Raw genomic sequence first — 22,881 nt, 5'->3', positions numbered from 1 at the left:
CAGTGACTCTCTGCTGACCTCACACGGCTCTCGGGCACCCCGATGGCAGCACTGACGGCGCTAAGCTGACTGCCATGAGCAAAGGCTGACATGAAATGGCTGCTGCGCAACGCCAGGAGCAATGTCTGCCGGGCCGGGGGTTCGGATGGGAGCTCGGCCTTCGGCCTGGGAACTGCGCCTGGGAGCCAGGGACGTCCTCGATGTGCAGCTGGACACCTGGGCCTGAGAAAGCAAGGTTTCTTGAAAGAAAATTGGAAACATCGTCACCTAGTGGCTGTCTCAGGGGGACGGATCGAAACGCACAGCATCTCTTGGTTACCTGAAGTGCTGGTGTCCTACGCCCTCGTATGTCTCAATGACATAAAAAGGGACAGATTTTTACCCCAAATGCAGCTCCTTTCTGTGGGAAGCTTCCCGTGCTGCGCATCCTCCTCTCTTTCTAGCATGTGGCTTCGACTTTAGGCGTGTTGTTTTTTCTCCTTGTGAGAAACAAAGTTGTGTTTTTGCAATAGAAGGTGTTTTTGCAGTGGAAAAATCCACTAACCTTGCATATGCAAAAGTGGCATTGTGTGGCATAGCAGTGGGGAATCCGTTAAGCAGATAAGGGGAAGGTCCCACTGTCCCAAAATCACGAGGATAGCTAAGAAAAACAGGATGAGCAGTGCGAGATCAGTAAAAGCAAAGATCACGGGCCCTCTAGTCACAAGAGAAGAAGGAAAAAATAAAAGGTTAAGGAGAAATTAACGGTTGGTCAAATAAAATTGTACATATATGGTATAGTAGTGTGTCGAGTAGGCTGTGAACCCGTAGTACTCAGCCAATGAAGAAACAGGGGAGAAATCAGGTGTCGGGTAATAGGGAATACACGGTTATGATAAACTTTTACTGCGCGCTCCTGCTTGCAGGACGCCCGCCATTGCAATCGCGAATAAAAAAGCTCCACAGAAGATCCTGTCTGAAGAAAATTACTGAGATTTTTCTCAGGGTTTAGGGGCTCGTCCCGGATCTTGTTGCCTACCAGAGAGTTCTTGCTACCACAGACAGGAAGGTGCACCCTCTGATTTCAGCGGTCCCGTCGGGGGTGGTGGCTTGTCTCGGGATGGCTGACAAAGGACTGAGACTGTTCATCTGAAGACAGGCTCTGAGAAGAAGTGGGGAGAAAGGAGGCCAATACAGACAGACCACAGAGCACAGCCCAGACACAGCCCAGCCAGAGCACGTACACAGCACAGAGAGCACAGACACAGCCCAGCCAGAGCCCAGACACAGCATGGACACAGCCCAGCCAGAGCCCAGACACAGCCCGGACAGAGCCCAGCCAGAGCACAGACACAGCACAGGCACAGCACAGACGGAGCACAGACAGAGCAGAGAGAGCACACACACAGCACAGAGCCCAGACACAGCACGGACAGAGCCCAGACACGGCCCAGACACAGCCCAGACACAGCACAGACACAGCACGGACACAGCACGGACAGAGCACGGACAGAGCACGGACAGAGCACAGAGAGCACAGGCCCAGCACAGAGCACAGACACAGCACAGACACAGCCCGGACACCGGAGCCGTTATCCCAGCATGGCAGCAGCAAGGTGACAATGTGCTCGCCTGGAGGACAGCTGAAATCTTTCCGCATGTCTCACAGCTCACCCAGAGATCGGGATCACCTGGTTACTGCTGCTTTTAGATGGTGGTCTTCAGCCTGCTGTTCCCTAGGACGGCCCTCCACTGGGGTAGTCTGCTTCGCCTTCCTATTGCTCCTTCCCCTTCTCAGTAGGACTCTCTTCCCTTACTAAACGAGATGACTTGTGCATCCATTCTTTCATCTTGTGTGTATCGGTGACTGGGAATGCCACAGGGCAGTCCCCGGAGCCAGCTGTAGGGTCCGTCAGAGGGTTGGAGTGGCTGCAGGGCCTGTCAGCGGGGCTGGAGAGGCCGCAGGGCCCGTCAAAGGGGTTGGAGTGGCTGCGGGTAACATCCCAGGGCTCGGAAGGGCCTCAGAGCCCATCCCAGGGCTTGGAGGGCCTTCAGGGTGCGTCACAGGCTTGCATCAGATCAAGACGCATTTTCATAGACCCACACAATTTCTCTTGAAGGTGCTGAATTGTACTGAATAGTCTTCAAAACACACAGAGCAGACCCAGCAAACAAGCCGCTGGTGCTAGGAACTGGTTTTGTGTTGTTTGTTTGTTTGTTTGTTTTTCGTTAACTTTGTTTCATGAGAACAGATACCAAATGGGTATTTTCAGGCAAGGGCAAAGATGACCCTGGAGTTGAAGCTATCTAAAGGATGAATAACTAGGAATCTATTTACTCGAGAAGACCCTTTTGTAAGGAAAAATCCTACACACGTGCACTGGAGTTTGATACTAATCCATTTGTTGGAAACCACTGGAAAACAATGGAAAGCTATTCTAAGACGAAGTACCCTCATTCTAATACAAAAAATCACACCCCTAGAGTGAGAGACCCCAGCCCAAGAGGAGACCCTTCCCCTCTGAGGATGCGCAGAATCATTTTGTCATGTCAGCCGTAGGCTAATTCTGGAACCTGTGAGAAGTTAGGGGATTGTACTAGCATGGAAATGTAGTGATAAAAGATTGTATCAAGCGTGGCGTGGAAAATCTTTCCATGTGCTGGCTTTGTGGGAAACCACCTGGTACCCAGACTCGCGCAGTTCTGAAAGAAAACTGTGTCTCGACCTGGTGTCTGGATTGGCTTCTTGCGCATCGGGTAACAAATCCAAACTTTTCTCGGACAGCTTGGCGAGCTGTAAATCTCTGGCACTGCTAGGATCGGGGCACACCTTTCTAAAACCTTTTAGCAGCGCCGTAGGATACCACATTTGTTCAGGGCTGAATTCCAAAGCCATCGGAGGTGGCAATCGTGATAAAAACTGGCCCACATCCCCCCCCAGCCCTTGCCACCTGTAGCCATCCTGCCTCAGGGCTGATCGCTGGCTGGAATTTTTAACTCCTTGTCTAACCACAGAGGTTGTCATTCGGGGACAAATACTGGGTTAAGTTCACCGTCGGTGCAAGAGGAGCACGTGCTACCTGCAAGTGGGCAAAACCATCAACAAACATAGGCCAGCCCCCAGGGATCATAAACAACAAGAAAGGGATTAAGAAAAAGCACCTAAAAAGCACAGAAAAACAACACCAGAAAGGACAAAATCAACATTGTGACCAGCAACTATCAATCTCAGAGAAAGCTTATAAGAAACACTCTTTTAAAACATTCCGGTCAGATGTGACGTTAGCTCAACCCTTTGTGCCCCAGCTTGGCTGCCAAAAAGTCTGTTGTGGTGTAACCCGGCAGGCCGCTCAGCACCACACATCTGTTCGCTCACGTCCCCCCATCCTGAGTGAACATGCAGAGAATCGGAAGGAAAATAAAAGCTCATAGGCATTGATAAAGAGTTTAATAATAAAGGAATAGAAAATAATAATACAAATCATACAATACATTAACAAGACAATCAATAAAATTTATTAATGTAAACAATTTTTTCCCAGCCTAATGCTCTCCTATCACCACCATGATCACCCGTCCTAGCAATTTCCCATCCCATCATTTCACACTAATGAATCCCCATCACCGTCATGACTTCCCATCCCACTGATCATTTCCTATCCCAGCCACCTCCCATTGCTGATCCCAAGGCTCAGTTCCCAACTCCCATACATCCATCCATCCATCCATCCATCCATCCATCCATCCATCCATCCATCCATCCATCCATCCATCCATCCATCCACCCAGTTTCTCCCGTCCGTGCTGGCCATGCCCACATCCATTCACGGACTGAGCATGGGCAGCGGGAGCGGGCTGCATTAAATCCCCTCGGCATCCCACTGCCAGAACAACTGCAGGCAGAGGCGTTGCTGAGTGAACACCTACACTAGAGGAATTTAAGAAAAAAGGCTATAAAGCAGAGAAAGGACCAGAAAGGAAGAAATAAGCTTTCAATCCCTGCCATTTTGTGTCCCAACAAGCAGTTCCCATGCCCAAACTTGCCCATGCCAGGTATTGCCCATCCCAACAGCTTCCATCGCAACACTCCCAACACTCATTCGTGACCCCCCCATCTCCCATCCCCCCCCGTTGCCCATCCCTGACAGTGAGAAACACTGACTAGCTACAGCACTAAAGAAGGGTAAGGGCAAGCGAGAGGGGAAAGGGCTGAAGAGTGCGGCTCAAGCTGGAGCAGGTGCCTGCAGAGGTCTCTGTGCCTGCGTGCTGAGCTCAGCACCACTGGGTGCTGCAGGGGCCGTCGAGGAGCGCAGGGTCACGGGTAGCCGGCATACTTGGCTATGGCCCCGTCTTTCTGCCGCTGCGCGAAGAATTGCACAGGGCCGATCTTCATCTGGTGGGCCGCCCGCTGCCGCTCCTCCTGGGCCAGCTGCTTCAGGCGCTCCCGCTCGGGATGCTGCTGCAGCGTGATGGGCACCGGCTCCTCCTGCTCCTCCAGCGGCGTGGGCGCCGCGTCACCGCCTGCCCAGGGCCCCACGCAGGGCACGTAGTCCACGCGGGGCCGTGCCAGGGGCTGCAGCATGCGCGGCTGTGTGGGCAGAGCCCCCCGCTGCGCTTGGCCCCCCGCGGCTGGCAGGCACAGCGCTCTGGGCGCCTGCTCTAGGGCAGCGTCCCCTGTTCACGCCGTGCTGCCTGGTGGTGCCGGCACCACCTTCTCTTTGCCGCCAGCTGGGGATTGGGGGGCAGCGGGCACAGCTGGCACTGTCTGCGCGGCGCTGGGCATCGTGCTGGGGCTGCTGGAGGTGGGCTGCGGCTGCACGCAGGGCAGCTGGCGCCCTGGCCCCAGCGCCTTCGCCCTGGCCCCCAGCGGCTGCAAAGTCTCGCTGGGGGTCTTTGTGCCCCGGCGCTGGCGCTGCAGCGTCTTGGCCCTGACGCCTTGGGGACAGAGGCTGTCCTGGGGCCGCACGGCACCGGGCTCCGCGCTCGGAGTCTCCGGCAGCAGCCGCGCTCTGCGGGGAGGCGGCGACGCTGCTCCTTGCCCCCCAGCAGCCCCCGGGCTTCGGGCTCTCTTGCTGGGCGCCCGGCTGTTGTTGGTCGCTGGCTGCTGCCTGTCACTGCCGTCTTTCCTGCTGCTGCCACGGCGTCCTGGGGCCTTGGACATCCTGGCGTCCCTGGCACGGCGTCCCTGGCAAGGCGTCTTGGGGCCTTGGACACCCTGGCCCAGCAGCATCTTCCTCTCCTTGCCGGGGGGTTTCTCCGTTGCTGGCCTCTTGGGCTGGGAGCTCTCCGCTGTCCCGGGGGTGCTGGTGGTCGCGCGGCGCTTGGCCCCCCGCTTGGTGCCGGTGGACGCAGGGGCAGCCAGGGGGCTCTTGAGGGGACCCAGGGGGCATTTGGGCAGGGGTGTCCTCTGGTCACGGAGGACTTGGGTGTCAGGGGACCTCGTGGGGGGACTCAGGGAGGGTTTGGGCAGGGGTCTACTAGGGGAACTGAGGACCTGGGTGTCAGGGGACCTCCTGGGGGGACTCAGGGGTGGACTGGGTAGGGGTCTGCTAAGGGCACCGGGCAGGGGACTGGCTGCAGGGCTGAGCGGGGGGCTCAATGCCAGCACAACAGGGGACTGCACCAACAGCCCACCCCCAACCTTCTCGGGGTACACCCCAGGGGTTGAGGGTACCTCACCGAGGGCTCCTGTGGCTTCCAGTCCCTGCGTGCTCGGCTCCTCGATGTCCTCGGAGAGGTCGGGCAGCTGGGAGAGGAGGCGGCTGAGGGCAGGACTGCTGGGCGAATCGGGGAAGGCGTCCTGGGGCTCCACGGCCTCGAGCCAGCTGAACAGCTCCTCCGTGCCGGGGATGTCCAGGTCGGCCAGGAGCTGGTCCTGCAGGTGCTGCAGCAGCTGGCTGTCCCCTGCCAGCTCTGGAAAGGCCTCGGCGAAGGCATCAGGGCCCAGCTCGGGCAGCTGCGGGGGCTCCTCAGGCACCTGCGGGGCTGTTGCCGCTGAGGACGAAGCAAGAAAATCCCCCAAGACGGGCGATGTCAGCTTTCCCATGGCTCATGGGTGTGGGGCGACAACGGGGCGGCTGTGCCAGCGCCAAACTCACCGTCGGGCGTCGCCGTCTGGGTGCTGCGGGTCGATGGAGCCAGGAAAGGCTCGGGGGGAGTGGGGTCAGGCAGCGGGGGCCCCTGGTCCTCGCTGAGCCCCACGGCGTGGTCGCAGGGCTCCGGCAGCTGCCCCTGGCTGCTGGTCACGGTGCGGGGCGTGGGGAGCGCCTGCCCCCGGAGCCGAGGCCCCGGGACGAGGGGTGGCGGGGGCCTGCGGTGGGCGGGGGCCTGCAACAGGCAGGTGCCTGCGGGGTGCAGGGGCTCCCCGTGGAGCACGGCCCTGGGCCCCAGCCCCAGCGCATGGTGGGGCACCAGTGTCCCCGTCACCATGGGCTGTCCGCACTGGCAGACAGGGGCACAGGGAAGAGCGGTGTGGGGGAGCTGCCCCACGGGGGGGAGCTGCACCGGCTGCAGGTTATGCCCCACGGGGGGGAGCTGCACCGGCTGCAGGTTATGCTCCTCGGGTGGGAGCTGCACCACCTGCAGGTTATGCCCCACAGGGGGGAGCTGCACCGGCTGCAGGATATTCTCCTCAGGTGGGAGGTGCACCACCTGCAGGTTATGCCCCACGGGGGAGAGCTGCACCGGCTGCAGGATATGCCCCACAGGGGGGAGCTGCACCAGATGCAGGTGGTGCCCCTCGGGTGGGAGGTGCCCCCCAGGTGGCAGCTGCACCACGGGTGGGAGCTGCAGCACCTGCCCCTGGACCTCCGGCACCACGTGCCAGACGGTGGCCTGGGGCAGCGCGTAGGAGAGGGTGGGTACCTGGGGGGGCTGCAAGGGCACCGCCATCGCTCCGGGGAAGGAGGGCAGCAGCCAGGCAGCCACCGTTGGCGGCTCAGCTGGGACAACGAAGGGGGAGTTGGGCGTCTGCGGCACCGGCGGCAGCCGTCTGGGGAATCTCTCTGTGAGGAAAAAGGGCGCTGGGCTGAGCTCTCGGGCGCTGGGCTCGCCGGCAGGGCCGCAGCCCCGGGAGGAGCGGGAGCCCGCTGCTGTACCTGCCATGGTCGCTGGAGAGTGGGGCGGTTCGTTGGGGAACCCGGGCAACGGGGGCTCCACCCCAACGGCTGACCAGCCCCTCACCGCCATCTTGGTGAGGACTGCAGTTTCTCTACCCAAGCAGGCTTCCCAGCGCCATCAGTTTCCATCCCCATGAGCCTTTCCCGTCCCAGTCCTCATTTGCCAGGCCCAGGGGGGTTTCGCACTCCAACACTTTCCCCTCCCAAGGATTTTCCATCCCAAGACATTTCCATCCCAAGACTTTTCATCCTCCCGGCGATTTCCCATCCCGACAGTTTCACAGCCCAACAGATTCCCATGCAAACTATTTCCCATCAGCACGAAGCTTTTCTTAATCCCATGAGATCTCATCCCAAAGACTTCCCATACCTTGGATTTCTTTTCCAACTATTTCCTACCCCAATGAATCGTACCCACCCCATTCAAGATTTCCCATCCCAATAATTTCCCATCCCAAGAGAGATTTCCCTACCCCAATGCTTTTCCTTTCCAATGATTTCCTCCCCAAGGAAGATTTCCCATCCCAATGCCTTTCCTCAAGGATGCCTTCCTCCCCAAGGAAGGTATCTCATCCCAATGCTTTTCCTTCCCAAGGAAGCTTTCCCATCCCAAGGAAGATTTCCCATCTCTTTCATTTCCTAGCCCCATGGCTTTCCAGCCCAAGGAAGTCTTCCCATCCCAGCAATCATTTCTCATCCCACTCATCATTTCCCATCCCCACGATTTCCCATTTTCACCATCCAAAAGACAGCTTAGCCAGCCCACAGCTAGACAGAGATCCCAACAGGGATTTGCACGATTCTGGTAGATTCAAGGGCATGGACACTTGGCGTGCTAACGATTGCACTTTATTCCAGGGCAACACAGATCACCAGTACCAAGAGCGCTGTAATGAATCTGGCGAAGATGTAGATAGATGGTTCTTGCAGGTATTACCAGGAAATAAACAGGTGTCTGCACTTCTCTCTAGCTACCTTAGTAAAAGATCGGAAGGGTAGAGCACTAATTAACAGTAGCATTATTAGAGGCACTACTGTGGCAGTGAAAATCCATCAGGAGGGCCAACTTACCAATGCCTGCAAGGCAAATGCACTTAGGATGGGTTTTCTTTGTCAAGACTAAACTTACAAGAGGTTCAAGCTCTCCGCAGCAGTAGCTGTGCCCGCAGGACTCAGGTGCTGCCTCGGCCAGCAGGCCCAGGCAGGTGGGGCACGTCTCATCCCCGGGGGCCTCTGCTGTCAGCCCGCGGGGCGGCTGGCTCGTGCTGCCCGCGGCCTCCCTGCCGTGGAGATGCTCGGCCACCGGGATGGAGGCTGCCCACTCCTAAGCACCTCTAACCAGCAGGACCTCGAACCCTGAAGTCTCCTCTTCCACCAGCAGGACACTGGCCCCAGCGCCTTCGCCCTGACCCCCAGCGGCTGCAAAGTCTCGCTGGGGGTCTTTGTGCCCCGGCGCTGGCGCCGCAGCGTCTTGGCCCTGACGCCTTGGGGACAGAGGCTGTCCTGGGGCCGCACGGCACCGGGCTCCGCGCTCGGAGTCTCCGGCAGCAGCCGCGCTCTGCGGGGAGGCGGCGACGCTGCTCCTTGCCCCCCAGCAGCCCCCGGGCTTCGGGCTCTCTTGCTGGGCGCCCGGCTGTTGTTGGTCGCTGGCTGCTGCCTGCCGCTGCCGTCTTTCCTGCTGCTGCCACGGCGTCCTGGGGCCTTGGACATCCTGGCGTCCCTGGCACGGCGTCCCTGGCAAGGCGTCTTGGGGCCTTGGAGACCCTGGCCCAGCAGCATCTTCCTGTCCTTGCCGGGGGGTTTCTCTGTTGCTGGTCTCTTGGGCTGGGAGCTCTCCGCTGTCCCGGGGGTGCTGGTGGGCGCGCGGCGCTTGGCCCCCCGCTTGGTGCCGGTGGACGCAGGGGCAGCCAGGGGGCTCTTGAGGGGACCCAGGGGGCATTTGGGCAGGGGTGTCCTCTGCTCACTGAGGACTTGGGTGTCAGGGGACCTCTTGGGGGGACTCAGGGGGGGTTTGGGCAGGGGTCTACTAGGGGAACTGAGGACCTGGGTGTCAGGGGACCTCCTGGGGGGACTCAGGGGTGGACTGGGTAGGGGTCTACTAAGGGCACCGGGCAGGGGACTGGCTGCAGGGCTGAGCGGGGGGCTCAATGCCAGCACAATAGGGGACTGCACCAACAGCCCACCCCCAACCTTCTCGGGGTACACCCCAGGGGTTGAGGGTACCTCACCGAGGGCTCCTGTGGCTTCCAGTCCCTGCGTGCTCGGCTCCTCGATGTCCTCGGAGAGGTCGGGCAGCTGGGAGAGGAGGCGGCTGAGGGCAGGACTGCTGGGCGAATCGGGGAAGGCGTCCTGGGGCTCCACGGCCTCGAGCCAGCTGAACAGCTCCTCCGTGCCGGGGATGTCCAGGTCGGCCAGGAGCTGGTCCTGCAGGTGCTGCAGCAGCTGGCTGTCCCCTGCCAGCTCTGGAAAGGCCTCGGCGAAGGCATCAGGGCCCAGCTCGGGCAGCTGCGGGGGCTCCTCAGGCACCTGCGGGGCTGTCGCCGCTGAGGACGAAGCAAGAAAATCCCCCAAGACGGGCGATGTCAGCTTTCCCAAGGCTCATGGGTGTGGGGCGACAACGGGGCGGCTGTGCCAGCGCCAAACTCACCGTCGGGCGTCGCCATCTGGGTGCTGCGGGTCGATGGAGCCAGGAAAGGCTCGGGGGGAGTGGGGTCAGGCAGCGGGGGCCCCTGGTCCTCGCTGAGCCCCACGGCGTGGTCGCAGGGCTCCGGCAGCTGCCCCTGGCTGCTGGTCACGGTGCGGGGCGTGGGGAGCGCCTGCCCCCGGAGCCGAGGCCCAGGGACGAGGGGTGGCGGGGGCCTGCGGTGGGCGGGGGCCTGCAACAGGCAGGTGCCTGCGGGGTGCAGGGGCTCCCCGTGGAGCACGGCCCTGGGCCCCAGCCCCAGCGCATGGTGGGGCACCAGTGTCCCCGTCACCATGGGCTGTCCGCACTGGCAGACAGGGGCACAGGGAAGAGCGGTGTGGGGGAGCTGCCCCACGGGGGGGAGCTGCACCGGCTGCAGGTTATGCCCCATGGGGGGGAGCTGCACCGGCTGCAGGTGGTGCCCCTCGGGTGGGAGGTGCACCGGCTGCAGGATATGCTCCTCGGGTGGGAGGTGCACCACCTGCAGGTTATGCCCCACGGGGGGGGAGCTGCACCACCTGCAGGTTATGCCCCACGGGGGGGAGCTGCACCGGCTGCAGGATATGCCCCACAGGGGGGAGCTGCACCAGATGCAGGTGGTGCCCCTCGGGTGGGAGGTGCCCCCCAGGTGGCAGCTGCACCACGGGTGGGAGCTGCAGCACCTGCCCCTGGACCTCCGGCACCACGTGCCAGACGGTGGCCTGGGGCAGCGCGTAGGAGAGGGTGGGTACCTGGGGGGGCTGCAAGGGCACCGCCATCGCTCCGGGGAAGGAGGGCAGCAGCCAGGCAGCCACCGTTGGCGGCTCAGCTGGGACAACGAAGGGGGAGTTGGGCGTCTGCGGCACCGGCGGCAGCCGTCTGGGGAATCTCTCTGTGAGGAAAAAGGGCGCTGGGCTGAGCTCTCGGGCGCTGGGCTCGCCGGCAGGGCCGCAGCCCCGGGAGGAGCGGGAGCCCGCTGCTGTACCTGCCATGGTCGCTGGAGAGTGGGGCGGTTCGTTGGGGAACCCGGGCAACGGGGGCTCCGCCCCAACGGCTGACCAGCCCCTCACCGCCATCTTGGTGAGGACTGCAGTTTCTCTACCCAAGCAGGCTTCCCAGCGCCATCAGTTTCCATCCCCATGAGCCTTTCCCGTCCCAGTCCTCATTTGCCAGGCCCAGGGGGGTTTCGCACTCCAACACTTTCCCCTCCCAAGGATTTTCCATCCCAAGACTTTTCCATCCCAAGACTTTTCATCCTCCCGGCGATTTCCCATCCCGACAGTTTCACAGCCCAACAGATTCCCATGCAAACTATTTCCCATCAGCACGAAGCTTTTCTTAATCCCATGAGATCTCATCCCAAAGACTTCCCATCCCTTGGATTTCTTTTCCAACTATTTCCTACCGCAACGAATCGTACCCACCCCATTCAAGATTTCCCATCCCAATAATTTCCCATCCCAAGAGAGATTTCCCTACCCCAATGCTTTTCCTTTCCAATGATTTCCTCCCCAAGGAAGATTTCCCATCCCAATGCCTTTCCTTAAGGATGACTTCCTCCCCAAGGAAGGTATCTCATCCCAATGCTTTTCCTTCCCAAGGAAGCTTTCCCGTCTCTTCCATTTCCTAGCCCCATGGCTTTCCAGCCCAAGGAAGTCTTCCCATCCCAGCAATCATTTCTCATCCCACTCACCAGTACCAAGAGCGCTATGATGAATCTGGCGAAGATGCAGATAGATGGTTCTTGCAGGTATTACCAGGAAATAAACAGGTGTCTGCACTTCTCTCTAGCTACCTTAGTAAAAGATCGGAAGGGTAGAGCACTAATTAACAGTAGCATTATTAGAGGCACTACTGTGGCAGTGAAAATCCATCAGGAGGGCCAACTTACCAATGCCTGCAAGGCAAATGCACTTAGGATGGGTTTTCTTTGTCAAGACTAAACTTACAAGAGGTTCAAGCTCTCCGCAGCAGTAGCTGTGCCCGCAGGACTCAGGTGCTGCCTCGGCCAGCAGGCCCAGGCAGGTGGGGCACGTCTCATCCCCGGGGGCCTCTGCTGTCAGCCCGCGGGGCGGCTGGCTCGTGCTGCCCGCGGCCTCCCTGCCGTGGAGATGCTCGGCCACCGGGATGGAGGCTGCCCACTCCTAAGCACCTCTAACCAGCAGGACCTCGAACCCTGAAGTCTCCTCTTCCACCAGCAGGACGTCAGCGTCTCTTGTTCCACCAGCAGGACATCGGCGTCTCCTATTCCACCACCAAGACCTCCATGCCTTGAGTGCCACCAGCAGTACTCCATGCGAGCTGGACGCTCAGGGCACTTATGGCCACCCACCTTTGTGAGGTCAAAGGCTGACAGTGACTCTCTGCTGACCTCACACGGCTCTCGGGCACCCCGATGGCAGCACTGACGGCGCTAAGCTGACTGCCATGAGCAAAGGCTGACATGAAATGGCTGCTGCGCAACGCCAGGAGCAATGTCTGCCGGGCCGGGGGTTCGGATGGGAGCTCGGCCTTCGGCCTGGGAACTGCGCCTGGGAGCCAGGGACGTCCTCGATGTGCAGCTGGACACCTGGGCCTGAGAAAGCAAGGTTTCTTGAAAGAAAATTGGAAACATCGTCACCTAGTGGCTGTCTCAGGGGGACGGATCGAAACGCACAGCATCTCTTGGTTACCTGAAGTGCTGGTGTCCTACGCCCTCGTATGTCTCAATGACATAAAAAGGGACAGATTTTTACCCCAAATGCAGCTCCTTTCTGTGGGAAGCTTCCCGTGCTGCGCATCCTCCTCTCTTTCTAGCATGTGGCTTCGACTTTAGGCGTGTTGTTTTTTCTCCTTGTGAGAAACAAAGTTGTGTTTTTGCAATAGAAGGTGTTTTTGCAGTGGAAAAATCCACTAACCTTGCATATGCAAAAGTGGCATTGTGTGGCATAGCAGTGGGGAATCCGTTAAGCAGATAAGGGGAAGGTCCCACTGTCCCAAAATCACGAGGATAGCTAAGAAAAACAGGATGAGCAGTGCGAGATCAGTAAAAGCAAAGATCACGGGCCCTCTAGTCACAAGAGAAGAAGGAAAAAATAAAAGGTTAAGGAGAAATTAACGGTTGGTCAAATAAAATTGTACATATATGGTATAGTAGTGTGTCGAGTAGGCTGTGAACCCGTAGTACTCAGCCAATGAAGAAACAGGGGAGAAATCAGGTGTCGGGTAATAGGGAATACACGGTTATGATAAACTTTTACTGCGCGCTCCTGCTTGCAGGACGCCCGCCATTGCAATCGCGAATAAAAAAGCTCCACAGAAGATCCTGTCTGAAGAAAATTACTGAGATTTTTCTCAGGGTTTAGGGGCTCGTCCCGGATCTTGTTGCCTACCAGAGAGTTCTTGCTACCACAGACAGGAAGGTGCACCCTCTGATTTCAGCGGTCCCGTCGGGGGTGGTGGCTTGTCTCGGGATGGCTGACAAAGGACTGAGACTGTTCATCTGAAGACAGGCTCTGAGAAGAAGTGGGGAGAAAGGAGGCCAATACAGACAGACCACAGAGCACAGCCCAGACACAGCCCAGCCAGAGCACGTACACAGCACAGAGAGCACAGACACAGCCCAGCCAGAGCCCAGACACAGCCCGGACAGAGCCCAGCCAGAGCACAGACACAACACAGGCACAGCACAGACGGAGCACAGACAGAGCAGAGAGAGCACACACACAGCACAGAGCCCAGACACAGCACGGACAGAGCCCAGACACGGCCCAGACACAGCCCAGACACAGCACAGACACAGCACGGACACAGCACGGACAGAGCACGGACAGAGCACGGACAGAGCACAGAGAGCACAGGCCCAGCACAGAGCACAGGCACAGCACAGACACAGCACAGACACAGCACAGAGAGCACAGACACAGCCCGGACACAGCACGGACACAGCACGGACACAGCACGGACAGAGCACAGAGAGCACAGGCCCAGCACAGAGCACAGACACAGCACAGACACAGCCCGGACACCGGAGCCGTTATCCCAGCATGGCAGCAGCAAGGTGACAATGTGCTCGCCTGGAGGACAGCTGAAATCTTTCCGCATGTCTCACAGCTCACCCAGAGATCGGGATCACCTGGTTACTGCTGCTTTTAGATGGTGGTCTTCAGCCTGCTGTTCCCTAGGACGGCCCTCCACTGGGGTAGTCTGCTTCGCCTTCCTATTGCTCCTTCCCCTTCTCAGTAGGACTCTCTTCCCTTACTAAACGAGATGACTTGTGCATCCATTCTTTCATCTTGTGTGTATCGGTGCCTGGGAATGCCACAGGGCAGTCCCCGGAGCCAGCTGTAGGGTCCGTCAGAGGGTTGGAGTGGCTGCAGGGCCTGTCAGCGGGGCTGGAGAGGCCGCAGGGCCCGTCAAAGGGGTTGGAGTGGCTGCGGGTAACATCCCAGGGCTCGGAAGGGCCTCAGAGCCCATCCCAGGGCTTGGAGGGCCTTCAGGGTGCGTCACAGGCTTGCATCAGATCAAGACGCATTTTCATAGACCCACACAATTTCTCTTGAAGGTGCTGAATTGTACTGATTAGTCTTCAAAACACACAGAGCAGACCCAGCAAACAAGCCGCTGGTGCTAGGAACTAGTTTTGTGTTGTTTGTTTGTTTGTTTGTTTTTCGTTAACTTTGTTTCATGAGAACAGATACCAAATGGGTATTTTCAGGCAAGGGCAAAGATGACCCTGGAGTTGAAGCTATCTAAAGGATGAATAACTAGGAATCTATTTACTCGAGAAGACCCTTTTGTAAGGAAAAATCCTACACACGTGCACTGGAGTTTGATACTAATCCATTTGTTGGAAACCACTGGAAAACAATGGAAAGCTATTCTAAGACGAAGTACCCTCATTCTAATACAAAAAATCACAGCCCTAGAGTGAGAGACCCCAGCCCAAGAGGAGACCCTTCCCCTCTGAGGATGCGCAGAATCATTTTGTCATGTCAGCCGTAGGCTAATTCTGGAACCTGTGAGAAGTTAGGGGATTGTACTAGCATGGAAATGTAGTGATAAAAGATTGTATCAAGCGTGGCGTGGAAAATCTTTCCATGTGCTGGCTTTGTGGGAAACCACCTGGTACCCAGACTCGCGCAGTTCTGAAAGAAAACTGTGTCTCGACCTGGTGTCTGGATTGGCTTCTTGCGCATCGGGTAACAAATCCAAACTTTTCTCGGACAACTTGGCGAGCTGTAAATCTCTGGCACTGCCAGCATCGGGGCACACCTTTCTAAAACCTTTTAGCAGCGCCGTAGGATACCACATTTGTTCAGGGCTGAATTCCAAAGCCATCGGAGGTGGCAATCGTGATAAAAACCGGCCCACATCCCCCCCCAGCCCTTGCCACATGTAGCCATCCTGCCTCAGGGCTGATCGCTGGCTGGAATTTTTAACTCCTTGTCTAACCACAGAGGTTGTCATTCGGGGACAAATACTGGGTTAAGTTCACCGTTGGTGCAAGAGGAGCACGTGCTACCTGCAAATGGGCAAAACCATCAACAAACATAGGCCAGCCCCCAGGGATCATAAACAACAAGAAAGGGATTAAGAAAAAGCACCTAAAAAGCACAGAAAAACAACACCAGAAAGGACAAAATCAACATTGTGACCAGCAACTATCAATCTCAGAGAAAGCTTATAAGAAACACTCTTTTAAAACATTCCGGTCAGATGTGACGTTAGCTCAACCCTTTGTGCCCCAGCTTGGCTGCCAAAAAGTCTGTTGTGGTGTAACCCGGCAGGCCGCTCAGCACCACACATCTGTTCGCTCACGTCCCCCCATCCTGAGTGAACATGCAGAGAATCGGAAGGAAAATAAAAGCTCATAGGCATTGATAAAGAGTTTAATAATAAAGGAATAGAAAATAATAATACAAATCATACAATACATTAACAAGACAATCAATAAAATTTATTAATGTAAACAATTTTTTCCCAGCCTAATGCTCTCCTATCACCACCATGATCACAACATCACAAAATATCACAAAAAATCCACCATGATCACAATATCACAAAATCACCTAGCAATTTCCCATCCCATCATTTCACACTAATGAATCCCCATCACCGTCATGACTTCCCATCCCACTGATCATTTCCTATCCCAGCCACCTCCCATTGCTGATCCCAAGGCTCAGTTCCCAACTCCCATCCATCCATCCATCCATCCATCCATCCATCCATCCATCCACCCAGTTTCTCCCGTCCGTGCTGGCCATGCCCACATCCATTCACGGACTGAGCATGGGCAGCGGGAGCGGGCTGCATTAAATCCCCTCGGCATCCCACTGCCAGAACAACTGCAGGCAGAGGCGTTGCTGAGTGAACACCTACACTAGAGGAATTTAAGAAAAAAGGCTATAAAGCAGAGAAAGGACCAGAAAGGAAGAAATAAGCTTTCAATCCCTGCCATTTTGTGTCCCAACAAGCAGTTCCCATGCCCAAACTTGCCCATGCCAGGTATTGCCCATCCCAACAGCTTCCATCGCAACACTCCCAACACTCATTCGTGACCCCCCCATCTCCCATCCCCCCCCGTTGCCCATCCCTGACAGTGAGAAACACTGACTAGCTACAGCACTAAAGAAGGGTAAGGGCAAGCGAGAGGGGAAAGGGCTGAAGAGTGCGGCTCAAGCTGGAGCAGGTGCCTGCAGAGGTCTCTGTGCCTGCGTGCTGAGCTCAGCGCCACTGGGTGCTGCAGGGGCCGTCGAGGAGCGCAGGGTCACGGGTAGCCGGCATACTTGGCTATGGCCCCGTCTTTCTGCCGCTGCGCGAAGAATTGCACAGGGCCGATCTTCATCTGGTGGGCCGCCCGCTGCCGCTCCTCCTGGGCCAGCTGCTTCAGGCGCTCCCGCTCGGGACGCTGCTGCAGCGTGATGGGCACCGGCTCCTCCTGCTCCTCCAGCGGCGTGGGCGCCGCGTCACCGCCTGCCCAGGGCCCCACGCAGGGCACGTAGTCCACGCGGGGCCGTGCCAGGGGCTGCAGCATGCGCGGCTGTGTGGGCAGAGCCCCCCGCTGCGCTTGGCCCCCCGCGGCTGGCAGGCACAGCGCTCTGGGCGCCTGCTCTAGGGCAGCGTCCCCTGTTCACGCCGTGCTGCCTGGTGGTGCCGGCACCACCTTCTCTTTGCCGCCAGCTGGGGATTGGGGGGCAGCGGGCACAGCGCTGGAGCCTGGCACTGTCTGCGCGGCGCTGGGCATCATGCTGGGGCTGCTGGAGGTGGGCTGCGGCTGCACGCAGGGCAGCTGGCGCACTGGCCCCAGCGCCTTCGCCCTGACCCCCAGCGGCTGCAAAGTCTCGCTGGGGGTCTTTGTGCCCCGGCGCTGGCGCCGCAGCGTCTTGGCCCTGACGCCTTGGGGACAGAGGCTGTCCTGGGGCCGCACGGCACCGGGCTCCGCGCTCGGAGTCTCCGGCAGCAGCCGCGCTCTGCGGGGAGGCGGCGACGCTGCTCCTTGCCCCCCAGCAGCCCCCGGGCTTCGGGCTCTCTTGCTGGGCGCCCGGCTGTTGTTGGTCGCTGGCTGCTGCCTGCCGCTGCCGTCTTTCCTGCTGCTGCCACGGCGTCCTGGGGCCTTGGACATCCTGGCGTCCCTGGCACGGCGTCCCTGGCAAGGCGTCTTGGGGCCTTGGAGACCCTGGCCCAGCAGCATCTTCCTGTCCTTGCCGGGGGGTTTCTCTGTTGCTGGTCTCTTGGGCTGGGAGCTCTCCGCTGTCCCGGGGGTGCTGGTGGGCGCGCGGCGCTTGGCCCCCCGCTTGGTGCCGGTGGACGCAGGGGCAGCCAGGGGGCTCTTGAGGGGACCCAGGGGGCATTTGGGCAGGGGTGTCTTCTGCTCACTGAGGACTTGGGTGTCAGGGGACCTCTTGGGGGGACTCAGGGGGGGTTTGGGCAGGGGTCTACTAGGGGAACTGAGGACCTGGGTGTCAGGGGACCTCCTGGGGGGACTCAGGGGTGGACTGGGTAGGGGTCTACTAAGGGCACCGGGCAGGGGACTGGCTGCAGGGCTGAGCGGGGGGCTCAATGCCAGCACAATAGGGGACTGCACCAACAGCCCACCCCCAACCTTCTCGGGGTACACCCCAGGGGTTGAGGGTACCTCACCGAGGGCTCCTGTGGCTTCCAGTCCCTGCGTGCTCGGCTCCTCGATGTCCTCGGAGAGGTCGGGCAGCTGGGAGAGGAGGCGGCTGAGGGCAGGACTGCTGGGCGAATCGGGGAAGGCGTCCTGGGGCTCCACGGCCTCGAGCCAGCTGAACAGCTCCTCCGTGCCGGGGATGTCCAGGTCGGCCAGGAGCTGGTCCTGCAGGTGCTGCAGCAGCTGGCTGTCCCCTGCCAGCTCTGGAAAGGCCTCGGCGAAGGCATCAGGGCCCAGCTCGGGCAGCTGCGGGGGCTCCTCAGGCACCTGCGGGGCTGTCGCCGCTGAGGACGAAGCAAGAAAATCCCCCAAGACGGGCGATGTCAGCTTTCCCAAGGCTCATGGGTGTGGGGCGACAACGGGGCGGCTGTGCCAGCGCCAAACTCACCGTCGGGCGTCGCCATCTGGGTGCTGCGGGTCGATGGAGCCAGGAAAGGCTCGGGGGGAGTGGGGTCAGGCAGCGGGGGCCCCTGGTCCTCGCTGAGCCCCACGGCGTGGTCGCAGGGCTCCGGCAGCTGCCCCTGGCTGCTGGTCACGGTGCGGGGCGTGGGGAGCGCCTGCCCCCGGAGCCGAGGCCCCGGGACGAGGGGTGGCGGGGGCCTGCGGTGGGCGGGGGCCTGCAACAGGCAGGTGCCTGCGGGGTGCAGGGGCTCCCCGTGGAGCACGGCCCTGGGCCCCAGCCCCAGCGCATGGTGGGGCACCAGTGTCCCCGTCACCATGGGCTGTCCGCACTGGCAGACAGGGGCACAGGGAAGAGCGGTGTGGGGGAGCTGCCCCACGGGGGGGAGCTGCACCGGCTGCAGGTTATGCCCCATGGGGGGGAGCTGCACCGGCTGCAGGTGGTGCCCCTCGGGTGGGAGGTGCACCGGCTGCAGGATATGCTCCTCGGGTGGGAGGTGCACCACCTGCAGGTTATGCCCCACGGGGGGGAGCTGCACCACCTGCAGGTTATGCCCCACGGGGGGGAGCTGCACCGGCTGCAGGATATGCCCCACAGGGGGGAGCTGCACCAGATGCAGGTGGTGCCCCTCGGGTGGGAGGTGCCCCCCAGGTGGCAGCTGCACCACGGGTGGGAGCTGCAGCACCTGCCCCTGGACCTCTGGCACCACGTGCCAGACGGTGGCCTGGGGCAGCGCGTAGGAGAGGGTGGGTACCTGGGGGGGCTGCAAGGGCACCGCCATCGCTCCGGGGAAGGAGGGCAGCAGCCAGGCAGCCACCGTTGGCGGCTCAGCTGGGACAACGAAGGGGGAGTTGGGCGTCTGCGGCACCGGCGGCAGCCGTCTGGGGAATCTCTCTGTGAGGAAAAAGGGCGCTGGGCTGAGCTCTCGGGCGCTGGGCTCGCCGGCAGGGCCGCAGCCCCGGGAGGAGCGGGAGCCCGCTGCTGTACCTGCCATGGTCGCTGGAGAGTGGGGCGGTTCGTTGGGGAACCCGGGCAACGGGGGCTCCGCCCCAACGGCTGACCAGCCCCTCACCGCCATCTTGGTGAGGACTGCAGTTTCTCTACCCAAGCAGGCTTCCCAGCGCCATCAGTTTCCATCCCCATGAGCCTTTCCCGTCCCAGTCCTCATTTGCCAGGCCCAGGGGGGTTTCGCACTCCAACACTTTCCCCTCCCAAGGATTTTCCATCCCAAGACTTTTCCATCCCAAGACTTTTCATCCTCCCGGCGATTTCCCATCCCGACAGTTTCACAGCCCAACAGATTCCCATGCAAACTATTTCCCATCAGCACGAAGCTTTTCTTAATCCCATGAGATCTCATCCCAAAGACTTCCCATCCCTTGGATTTCTTTTCCAACTATTTCCTACCGCAACGAATCGTACCCACCCCATTCAAGATTTCCCATCCCAATAATTTCCCATCCCAAGAGAGATTTCCCTACCCCAATGCTTTTCCTTTCCAATGATTTCCTCCCCAAGGAAGATTTCCCATCCCAATGCCTTTCCTTAAGGATGACTTCCTCCCCAAGGAAGGTATCTCATCCCAATGCTTTTCCTTCCCAAGGAAGCTTTCCCGTCTCTTCCATTTCCTAGCCCCATGGCTTTCCAGCCCAAGGAAGTCTTCCCATCCCAGCAATCATTTCTCATCCCACTCACCAGTACCAAGAGCGCTATGATGAATCTGGCGAAGATGCAGATAGATGGTTCTTGCAGGTATTACCAGGAAATAAACAGGTGTCTGCACTTCTCTCTAGCTACCTTAGTAAAAGATCGGAAGGGTAGAGCACTAATTAACAGTAGCATTATTAGAGGCACTACTGTGGCAGTGAAAATCCATCAGGAGGGCCAACTTACCAATGCCTGCAAGGCAAATGCACTTAGGATGGGTTTTCTTTGTCAAGACTAAACTTACAAGAGGTTCAAGCTCTCCGCAGCAGTAGCTGTGCCCGCAGGACTCAGGTGCTGCCTCGGCCAGCAGGCCCAGGCAGGTGGGGCACGTCTCATCCCCGGGGGCCTCTGCTGTCAGCCCGCGGGGCGGCTGGCTCGTGCTGCCCGCGGCCTCCCTGCCGTGGAGATGCTCGGCCACCGGGATGGAGGCTGCCCACTCCTAAGCACCTCTAACCAGCAGGACCTCGAACCCTGAAGTCTCCTCTTCCACCAGCAGGACGTCAGCGTCTCTTGTTCCACCAGCAGGACATCGGCGTCTCCTATTCCACCACCAAGACCTCCATGCCTTGAGTGCCACCAGCAGTACTCCATGCGAGCTGGACGCTCAGGGCACTTATGGCCACCCACCTTTGTGAGGTCAAAGGCTGACAGTGACTCTCTGCTGACCTCACACGGCTCTCGGGCACCCCGATGGCAGCACTGACGGCGCTAAGCTGACTGCCATGAGCAAAGGCTGACATGAAATGGCTGCTGCGCAACGCCAGGAGCAATGTCTGCCGGGCCGGGGGTTCGGATGGGAGCTCGGCCTTCGGCCTGGGAACTGCGCCTGGGAGCCAGGGACGTCCTCGATGTGCAGCTGGACACCTGGGCCTGAGAAAGCAAGGTTTCTTGAAAGAAAATTGGAAACATCGTCACCTAGTGGCTGTCTCAGGGGGACGGATCGAAACGCACAGCATCTCTTGGTTACCTGAAGTGCTGGTGTCCTACGCCCTCGTATGTCTCAATGACATAAAAAGGGACAGATTTTTACCTCAAATGCAGCTCCTTTCTGTGGGAAGCTTCCCGTGCTGCGCATCCTCCTCTCTTTCTAGTATGTGGCTTGACTTTAGGCGTGTTGTTTTTTCTCCTTGTGAGAAACAAAGTTGTGTTTTTGCAATAGAAGGTGTTTTTGCAGTGGAAAAATCCACTAACCTTGCATATGCAAAAGTGGCATTGTGTGTGGCATAGCAGTGGGGACTCTGTTAAGCAGATAAGGGGAAGGTCCCACTGTCCCAAAATCACGAGGATAGCTAAGAAAAACAGGATGAGCAGTGCGAGATCAGTAAAAGCAAAGATCACGGGCCCTCTAGTCACAAGAGAAGAAGGAAAAAATAAAAGGATAAGGAGAAATTAACGGTTGGTCAAATAATATTGTACATATATGGTATAGTAGTGTGTCGAGTAGGCTGTGAGCCTGTAGTACTCAGCCAATGAAGAAACAGGGGAGAAATCAGGTGTCGGGTAATAGGGAATACACGGTTATGATAAACTTTTACTGCGCGCTCCTGCTTGCAGGACGCCCGCCATTGCAATCGCGAATAAAAAAGCTCCACAGAAGATCCTGTCTGAAGAAAATTACTGAGATTTTTCTCAGGGTTTAGGGGCTCGTCCCGGATCTTGTTGCCTACCAGAGAGTTCTTGCTACCACAGACAGGAAGGTGCACCCTCTGATTTCAGCGGTCCCGTCGGGGGTGGTGGCTTGTCTCGGGATGGCTGACAAAGGACTGAGACTGTTCATCTGAAGACAGGCTCTGAGAAGAAGTGGGGAGAAAGGAGGCCAATACAGACAGACCACAGAGCACAGCCCAGACAGAGCACGTACACAGCACAGAGAGCACAGACACAGCCCGTACAGAGCCCAGACACAGCACGGACACAGCACAGAGAGCCCAGACACAGCACGGACACAGCACAGACAGAGCCCAGCCAGAGCACAGACACAGCACAGGCACAGCACAGACGAGCAGAGAGAGCACACACACAGCACAGAGCCCAGACACAGCTGAGACACAGCCCAGACAGCCCAGACACAGCCTGGAGAGAGCACGGACAGAGCACAGAGAGCACAGGCACAGCACAGAGCCCAGACACAGCCCAGCCAGAGCCCAGACACAGCCCAGCCAGAGCCCAGACACAGCACGGACGGAGCCCAGACACAGCACGGACGGAGCCCAGACACAGCACGGACGGAGCCCAGACACAGCACGGACGGAGCCCAGAGAGCACAGGCCCAGCACAGAGCACAGGCACAGCACGGACACCGGAGCCCCGTCACCATGGGCTGTCCGCACTGGCAGACAGGGGCACAGGGAAGAGCGGTGTGGGGGAGCTGCCCCACGGGGGGGAGCTGCACCGGCTGCAGGTTATGCCCCATGGGGGGGAGCTGCACCAGCTGCAGGTGGCGCCCCTCGGGTGGGAGGTGCACCGGCTGCAGGATATGCTCCTCGGGTGGGAGCTGCACCGGCTGCAGGTTATGCTCCTTGGGTGGGAGCTGCACCACCTGCAGGTTATGCCCCACGGGGGGGAGCTGCACCGGCTGCAGGATATGCCCCACAGGGGGGAGCTGCACCAGAGGCAGGTGGTGCCCCTTGGGTGGGAGGTGCCCCCCAGGTGGCAGCTGCGCCACGGGTGGGAGCTGCAGCACCTGCCCCTGGACCTCCGGCACCACGTGCCAGACGGTGGCCTGGGGCAGCGCGTAGGAGAGGGTGGGTACCTGGGGGGGCTGCAAGGGCACCGCCATCGCTCCGGGGAAGGAGGGCAGCAGCCAGGCAGCCACCGTTGGCGGCTCAGCTGGGACAACGAAGGGGGAGTTGGGCGTCTG

The 22,881-nt window shown here is 59.2% G+C and overlaps 2 long non-coding RNA genes across 2 annotated transcripts; both read right to left on the bottom strand.

Moving 5' to 3' along the window:
• Positions 1-11,749: 11,749 nt before the first annotated feature.
• LOC308182868 lies at positions 11,750-12,851 on the bottom strand. Its single transcript, XR_013942141.1, has 2 exons — positions 12,092-12,851; positions 11,750-12,003 (listed from the first exon to the last, which is right to left on the bottom strand). It is a non-coding gene; the product is annotated as an uncharacterized lncRNA (long non-coding RNA).
• Positions 12,852-20,306: 7,455 nt separating this feature from the next.
• LOC308183047 lies at positions 20,307-21,046 on the bottom strand. The gene is made up of 2 exons (XR_013942232.1): positions 20,649-21,046; positions 20,307-20,560 (listed from the first exon to the last, which is right to left on the bottom strand). It is a non-coding gene; the product is annotated as an uncharacterized lncRNA (long non-coding RNA).
• Between the last annotated feature and the right edge of the window lie 1,835 nt (positions 21,047-22,881).

This window comes from Anser brachyrhynchus, assembly GCF_964034855.1.
Source record: "Anser brachyrhynchus genome assembly, chromosome: 26".
NCBI lineage: Eukaryota > Metazoa > Chordata > Aves > Anseriformes > Anatidae > Anser > Anser brachyrhynchus.
Note: the sequence above shows the minus strand (reverse complement) of the source record. Positions and strands in the feature narration are given on the sequence as shown.